We start from the raw sequence: 6,965 nt of genomic DNA, 5'->3' as shown, positions 1-6,965 counted from the left end.
GTTTCAGGCCGAAACCCTTCAGCAGGACTCGGGATTTTCCTGTGCTAGTGAGCCCAGTATTCCTCCCTATTTACAACTTCTTCCAGCCTCTGTACCCCTCCCTAACTCCAGCCCATACACCATCGTCCAGCTCCAATACCCCATCCTCTCTCATTTCCTCAAACTCATGCACAGCTCCCTACTATGGCGGCCAGTATCACACTTTACATTGCCGGTGATAGGGGTTCAATTCCCGGCTCTGTCTGCAAGTAGTTTGTATGTCCTCCCTGTGATCGCGTCAGTTTCCTTTGCTTCAGATGCTCCAGTTTCTGCTTAGCTGCCGGAAATACGGATTAGTAAGGGTTAGTATAGTTGTGGAGAGCGGCTAACGTAAAGCTCTACAGCATTTGCAATGAGGTTTCAGTCCCTGCCGCGGTCTGAAAGGGATTTGCACGTTCTCCCCCATGATCGTGCGAGTTTCCTCCGGGTGCTCCAGTTTCCTCCCACTTTCCAAAGACGTACGGGTTCAGGTTAGTGAGCTGCGGGCATGCTATGTTGGCCCCTGAAGTGTGGCAACAGTTGTGGACAGTCCCCAGTACAATCCTCAGAAAGTGTGGGTCACCAGCACAAAAAAACGATGCAGTTCACTGTAAGTTTCAACATGCATGTAATAAGTAAAGCCTGTCTTTAATCTTTAACATTTAATCTTTAATAATCTTTAATCTTTACAGGGGCAGAGAACATCCCAGCTGTGGGTCTGAAGAGCTGCACTCAGGAACCAGCTCCAGCTCGAGACAAGTTACAAATCTGGCATCTCCCCAACAACGTAGAACATTGCCCAGGTACGTTCTTTATACAATGAGCCATGCCTTTGAAAGGTGACTGGGACTGAACAACTGACCATGTAATTAATACCCACTCCATCAATTTTCCTGGAGAATTTAGCTTCTGTTGTGGCAGTTTCAGTAGGAATTCCTAATGTTGCAGTTCCCTACTTCATGATACCTGTTTGAGTAGAACCTGTTTGCTGCCAGCTGAGGTCCATTGTAAAATAGATACTGTTTGCTGATTGCTGAGGGAAATAGAGTCATAGAGCACGAGTGCACTGGAGAGCACAGAAATAGGCTCTTTTGTTCATCTAGTGTATGCTGGCAATTATGCCACTTAGTTCCCGGAATGTATCACTTTATACACCTCTCATCCATGTAACTATCCAAGTTTCTTTTAAATGCTGAAATCAAACTGGCATCCACCATTGAATTCCCTTGACTTCTGGTCAAGATGGCGCCTGTGTACAACGCTCCTTCAGTTGATGCCTTCTAGGTAGGTCATGAAACCAGATATTCCACCTCTTTCGTGCTTCTTACGCTTGCTTTTCATCTTGAGCGTGATTCTGGAACCTTTGGAGCCTGTGATTTGCTACTTGGAGATCGTCTGGGTGCTGCAGAGCTTTGCAGTCTCCAAGAGGATCCCGGGAGCCAGAAACAGCACGAGCAAACCTTATGGCGGGCAGACTGCGGGACAACACATGAGCCGACGTTTGACTACATTTCTCTGATTAAAGCTTCCATTGTTTGCCGACTACAGCGATGAGGGAGAGTGAAACATTGAGATGAGTGTGGAGGGAGAGTGAAACATTGAGATGAGCGTGGAGGGTGAGTGCTGGCTGCCAGTCTTTTGGATCGCTGTGCTACCGGAGCGGGGAGAGCCTGCGCTGTGCCCGGAGAGTGTTGCCCAGGTTTTCTGTGTTTTTGATGTGGACTTGGACTATAGACTCTTTTTCAGTCTTACAGTTTTTTATATTCTATCTTTTTAGTGAGAGGCTTTTTCCCAGGGCTGAAATGGTGGCTGCCACAAGAGGACACAGGTTTAAGGTGCTGGGGAGTAGGTACAGAGGAGATGTCAGGGGTAAGTTTTTTACTCAGAGAGTGGTGAGTGTGTGGAATGGGCTGCCGGCAACAGTGGTGGAGGCGGATACGATAGGGTCTTTTAAGAGACTTTTGGATAGGTACATGGAGCTTAGTAAAACAGGGGGCTATGGGTAAGCCTCGTAATTTCCAAGGTAGGGACATGTTCGGCACAACTTTGTGGGTCGAAGGGCCTGTATGGTGCTGTAGGCTTTCTACATTTCTATGTTTCACCCGATCTTTCTCTTTTATTTTGTGCAGGGAGGGGGATCGGGTGGGGGAGAGGGGGTTGATGCGCCTGGTCCATTTCTGTTCATTTTGTTTGTGCAGGAAGGAGGGATTTGAGGGTCGATGATCGTGTTGTCTTTCTTTCCTTTCTTGGTTTCATGGCTACCCGGAGGAGAAGTTCAGAGCTGTATACTTTGATAATAAATGAGCCTTTGAACCACTTCAACTGGCAGCTCGTTTCACACACTCACTCACGCCACCCTCTGTAGGAAGAAGTTCTTTATTAAACATTTCTTCTTTTACACTTAACCCACGACCTCTAGTTCTAATCACCCAATCACAGTGGAAAAAGCCTGCGTGCATTTACCCTGCCTATGCCCCTCAAAATTTTGTATACCTCTGACAAATATCCACTCAATCTTCTACATCCTAGGGAATAAAGTACTCACCTTTCTCCATAACCCAGGACCTCAAGTCCTGGCAACATCCTTGTAAATCTAGACATAACTGTCTTCAGTTTGCTAGATGATCTTCACGGACACCCTGTGTTTAGCTCAGCAGGGCATTGCTTGACATCCTTGCTCTTTTCTGTTAAAAAATGACATTTCTAATTGAGTTTGTTTCCTTCTAAGACAGCTGCCTCAAACCTGACAAGGGCCTTATCTCCCTTTCCCAGCACTACCCAGCGCAGCCTCTCAGCAATTAGAAAACTTCAGTGGGTAATTGGCCAGGGAGTAGAAATGTGAACAGATCTATTGAAACAAAGAGAAAACGCAAGGCAGACAAAGGAAGATGTTCCTATAGTGCGGAGACAGGAAGACAGATTCATAGATAAGTGTAACATTTCAACATCTCGAAACATTGACAAGTCTGAAGAACTTCTCTTGACTTCCAGGAAAAATATACATGCAGCAGAGTTGAGAGGAATAGTAAATAAGGAGAAGAATCACCTTCTCATTTACGTACACTCAGTGGTCATTTCATTAGGTACCGAATGAAGTGCATCACTGAGTGTATGTTTGTGGTCTTCTGCCGCTGTAGCCCAGCCACTTCAAAGTTTGACATGTCGTACATTCAGAAATGCTCTTCTGCACCCCACTGTTGTAATGTGTGGTTATTTGAGCTACTGTCACCTTCCTGTCAGCTTGAGCCCGTCTGATTCCTCTCATTGACACGGTGTTCTCGCCCACAGAACTGCCACTCACTGGATGTTCTTTTTTTTTTGTTTTTAGACCAAACTCTGTAAACTCTGGAGACTGTTGTGTGTGCAGATCCCAGGAGATCAGCAGTTTCTGAGAAACTCAAACCATCCCATCTGGCACCAACAAAGTCACTTAGATCACAATTCTTCACCATTCTGATGTTTGCTATGAACAACAACTGAACCTCTTGACCATGTCTTTTATGCAACGATTGGCTGATTAGATACTTTCTTAATGAGCTGGTGTACAGGTGACTACTGAGTGCATTTAAAAATTTACTATTGCTATTTATAAAACTCTGGTTAGGCTACATCCGCAATATTACATTCAAATCTGTTTGTAAGAGGTGCATAAGTGATTTTCCAGGGTGCTGCCTGCATCTGAGGGTTGCACTGTAAGGAGAATTTGGACAAACTGTGTGAATCCAGCGGCTGAGTGCGAAGGTTAAGCCTGTGATCGGGAATTCCGGAGTCGATACCCTGACACTGGTGAAGTCCAGGACGGGCTGGTTTAGCTGTTGTGCGCTGTGTGGTTCTGCAGAGCATTGTGGGCAGGCTATGCTGGTGTCGGAATGTGTGGGCTGCCCCCAGCACTTCCTTGGGTGTGTTGGTTTCTAACACACATTTCACTGTATGATTCAATGTTCCTGCGATAAACAAACGAATCTGATTCTGAAATCTGCGTTGCTTTCTTTGCAGGCTGAGGAGAAACCTGGTAGAAGTCTGTACGATTACGAGACGCACAGACTGAATAGGTAAGCCAGTTTCTTTTTCCCAGGGTCGAATTGCCGAACAGCGCAGGGTGTGCATTTAAGGTGAGGGGGAGCAAGTTCAAAGGAGATGTGTGGGGAAAGGCTTTTATGCAAAGAGTAGTGGGCGCCAGGGGTGGTAAGCAAGTTTCATGTTTAACTTAACCATACATGAATACAGTCAAACGAAACAATGTCCCTCTGGGGCCAAGGTGCAATGCACATTACCAACAACGCACAACAAATACCACATAGCACAAATGGCACATCTGGTTACAATTTCAGAAAGAAACCATACAATCACTAAGAGTAAAAGAATCATAATATTGTCCAATCCCTGAGTTTTCATGTCCAGCTTGTACTTCCACCAAGCGAACACCAGAGGGCAGCACTAAGCGATAGCGGCAGATATGATTGAGGCATTTAAGTGGATGTGCATAGAATGGAGGGATATGGACAATGCGCAGGCAGAAGGAATTTGTTTAGCTTGGCGTTTAATTTTTCTGGGGGGGAGCGCGGAATGGTCTAACTCCAAATGGCCTAACTCTGCTCTGATGACTTATGATAACCCAGGCAGCCAGAGGGAGAACGTATAAACTCCTTGCAGACGGCAGCGGGAATTGAACCCCGATCCTACAGCCAGCACTGTAAATAATTACACTGACTGCTAAAATCTGACATCCCAGAAAATGAACCAGTCCTTTAACTTTGAGCTTCAGCTGATGCACATATTACACAGCAGATTGCTACACTCCACACAGCCGTATTAATAGGGATTTATTAATCGCAACTGTGTGGGGCAACATTGCTTTCCCACTCCCTCATCACCGCCAGGCTTCAATTTAGCAGCAGTAAACACAACATGCAAAACTGTTGAACAAAGCCGCTGGGAAAGCAACGTCAAAACAAAGTGAAAGGAATTACGTGCCTCTCCAAGCACAGTGTTACCCCTGAGTAGGAGGCTCTGCTTTGTCCTTTAGGTAGCTGTTGCCCACAGAATGAGTTTTGCCAAGCAAAGCAGTGGTGTGCAGAATGCGTCACACCTTGAAGTGGATGGGCTACAACAGCAGAACACCACAAGCACACTCTCAGTAGCCTCTTTATTAGGTACAGAGTACACTCCACTGTTGTAACGTGTGGTTATTTGAGTTACTGTCGCCTTCCTGTCAGCTTGAACTGGTCTGGCTATTCTGCTCGGATCTCTCTCATTAACAAGGCGTTTTCACTCGCAGAACTGCCACTCAATGGATTGTTTGTGGTTTTTACGCCATTCTGTCTATTGTGTGTGAAAATCCCAGGAGATCAGCAGACACTCAAACCACTCCTGTCTGGTACAGGAGTACCATTCCACAGTCGTTCACTTCAATCACATTTCTTCCCCATCCTGATGTTTGGTCTGAACAACAACTGGGCCTTTGACCATGTCTGCATGCTTCTATGCACTGAGTTGCTGCCACGTGACTGGCTGATTAGATATCTGTGTTAAAGAGCTGACGTACAAGGATATAGGTGTACCTAATAAAGTGGCCACTGAGCGTGTGATTCCAGCAATGCCTCTGCAGCCACGTTGCCCTGGTGACCGGAGGTCTGAGTAAAGGGTTCTGCTCTGTCACTAAGATTGCGGTTTCCTAGAATGAGCTTTCCCAATCAAAAAACAGAAAATATAACGTCACGTGATGCACTGAAAGTATAATTGAGTTGACTGAGATCGAGATCCTTCCCACTTGTACTCAGAGTTAAATCCATTCTGGGAGAAGCAAGCATATTCAGGTCACAGCTAAAATTGAATCCATTTATCTTGGCCGTGGAAGGAAACTTTCCTATTAATAATTCAGAAAGTGAAACATCACTTGTATTGGGTTCTCATTTTCGAGGAGCAGCCATCAGGATCTGTCGAGATCTATTCGTTCATTAGGGATACCGCGTGGCATCGTCTCTTCCAGCCCTTCGAGCTGCGCTGCCCAGCAACCCCCCATTTAACCCTTACCTAATCAGAGGACAATTTACAATGACCAGTTAACCTACTGGGTACGTCTTTGGACCGTGGGAGGAAACCGGAGCGGTGGGAGAAAACCCACGTAGCCCCACCCCGGATGTGGAGAAATTCCATACAAACAGCGTATATTTTCTGTGTAAAATACCCAGTGCAAAAGAGCAGAACATTTTGTATCCTCTTGGGCAGGGGTTCCCAGCCTGGGGTCCACTGACTCTTTGTTTAAAAGTAGTGGTCCAGGAGTTCCCCACCTGGGGATCACATCTCTTGGTTCATGGTAAGGGTCCAGTTGTTCCAAACCTGGGGTCCCTTGGTAAATGGGGTCCGGGATAGGGGTTCAGGGGTTCTGAACCTGGGGTCTGGGGTAGAGGTCCAGGGGTTCTGATCCTGGGGTCTGGGGTAGGGGTTCAGGGGTTCTGAACCTGGGGTCCAGGGTAGGGGTTCAGGGGTTCTGAACCTGGGGTCCAGGGTAGGGGTTCAGGGGTTCTGAAAATGGGGTCCGGGGTAGGGGTTCAGGGGTTCTGAACCTGGGGTCTAGGGTAGGGGTTCAGGGGTTCTGAACCTGGGGTCTGGGGTAGGGGTTCAGGGGTTCTGAACCTGGGGTAGGGGTTCAGGGTTCTGAACCTGGGGTCCGGGGTAGGGGTTCTGAACCTGGGGTCCGGGTAGGGGTTCAGGGGTTCTGATCCTGGGGTCTGGGGTAGGGGTTCAGGGGATCTGAACCTGGGGTCCAGGGTAGGGGTTCAGGGGTTCTGATCCTGGGGTCCGGGGTAGGGGTTCAGGGGTTCTGAACCTGGGGTCTGGGGTAGGGGTTCAGGGGCTCTGAACCTGGGGTCCAGGGTAGGGGTTCAGGGGTACAGAACCTGGGGTCTGGGGTAGGGGTTCAGGGGTTCTGAACCTGGGGTCCGGGG

General features: G+C 47.5%; 1 long non-coding RNA gene across 1 annotated transcript; it reads left to right on the top strand.

Moving 5' to 3' along the window:
- The first annotated feature begins 758 nt into the window (after nucleotides 1-758).
- Nucleotides 759-5,362, top strand: LOC132382820 (uncharacterized). Its single transcript, XR_009508461.1, has 3 exons — nucleotides 759-821; nucleotides 4,015-4,070; nucleotides 5,297-5,362. It is a non-coding gene; the product is annotated as an uncharacterized LOC132382820 (long non-coding RNA).
- The last annotated feature ends 1,603 nt before the right edge of the window (nucleotides 5,363-6,965 follow it).

The sequence above is a fragment of the Hypanus sabinus genome, chromosome 29, assembly GCF_030144855.1.
Source record: "Hypanus sabinus isolate sHypSab1 chromosome 29, sHypSab1.hap1, whole genome shotgun sequence".
Lineage (NCBI taxonomy): Eukaryota > Metazoa > Chordata > Chondrichthyes > Myliobatiformes > Dasyatidae > Hypanus > Hypanus sabinus.
The sequence above is the reverse complement of the archived record's forward strand: the minus strand, read 5'-3'. Positions and strand labels throughout refer to the sequence as shown.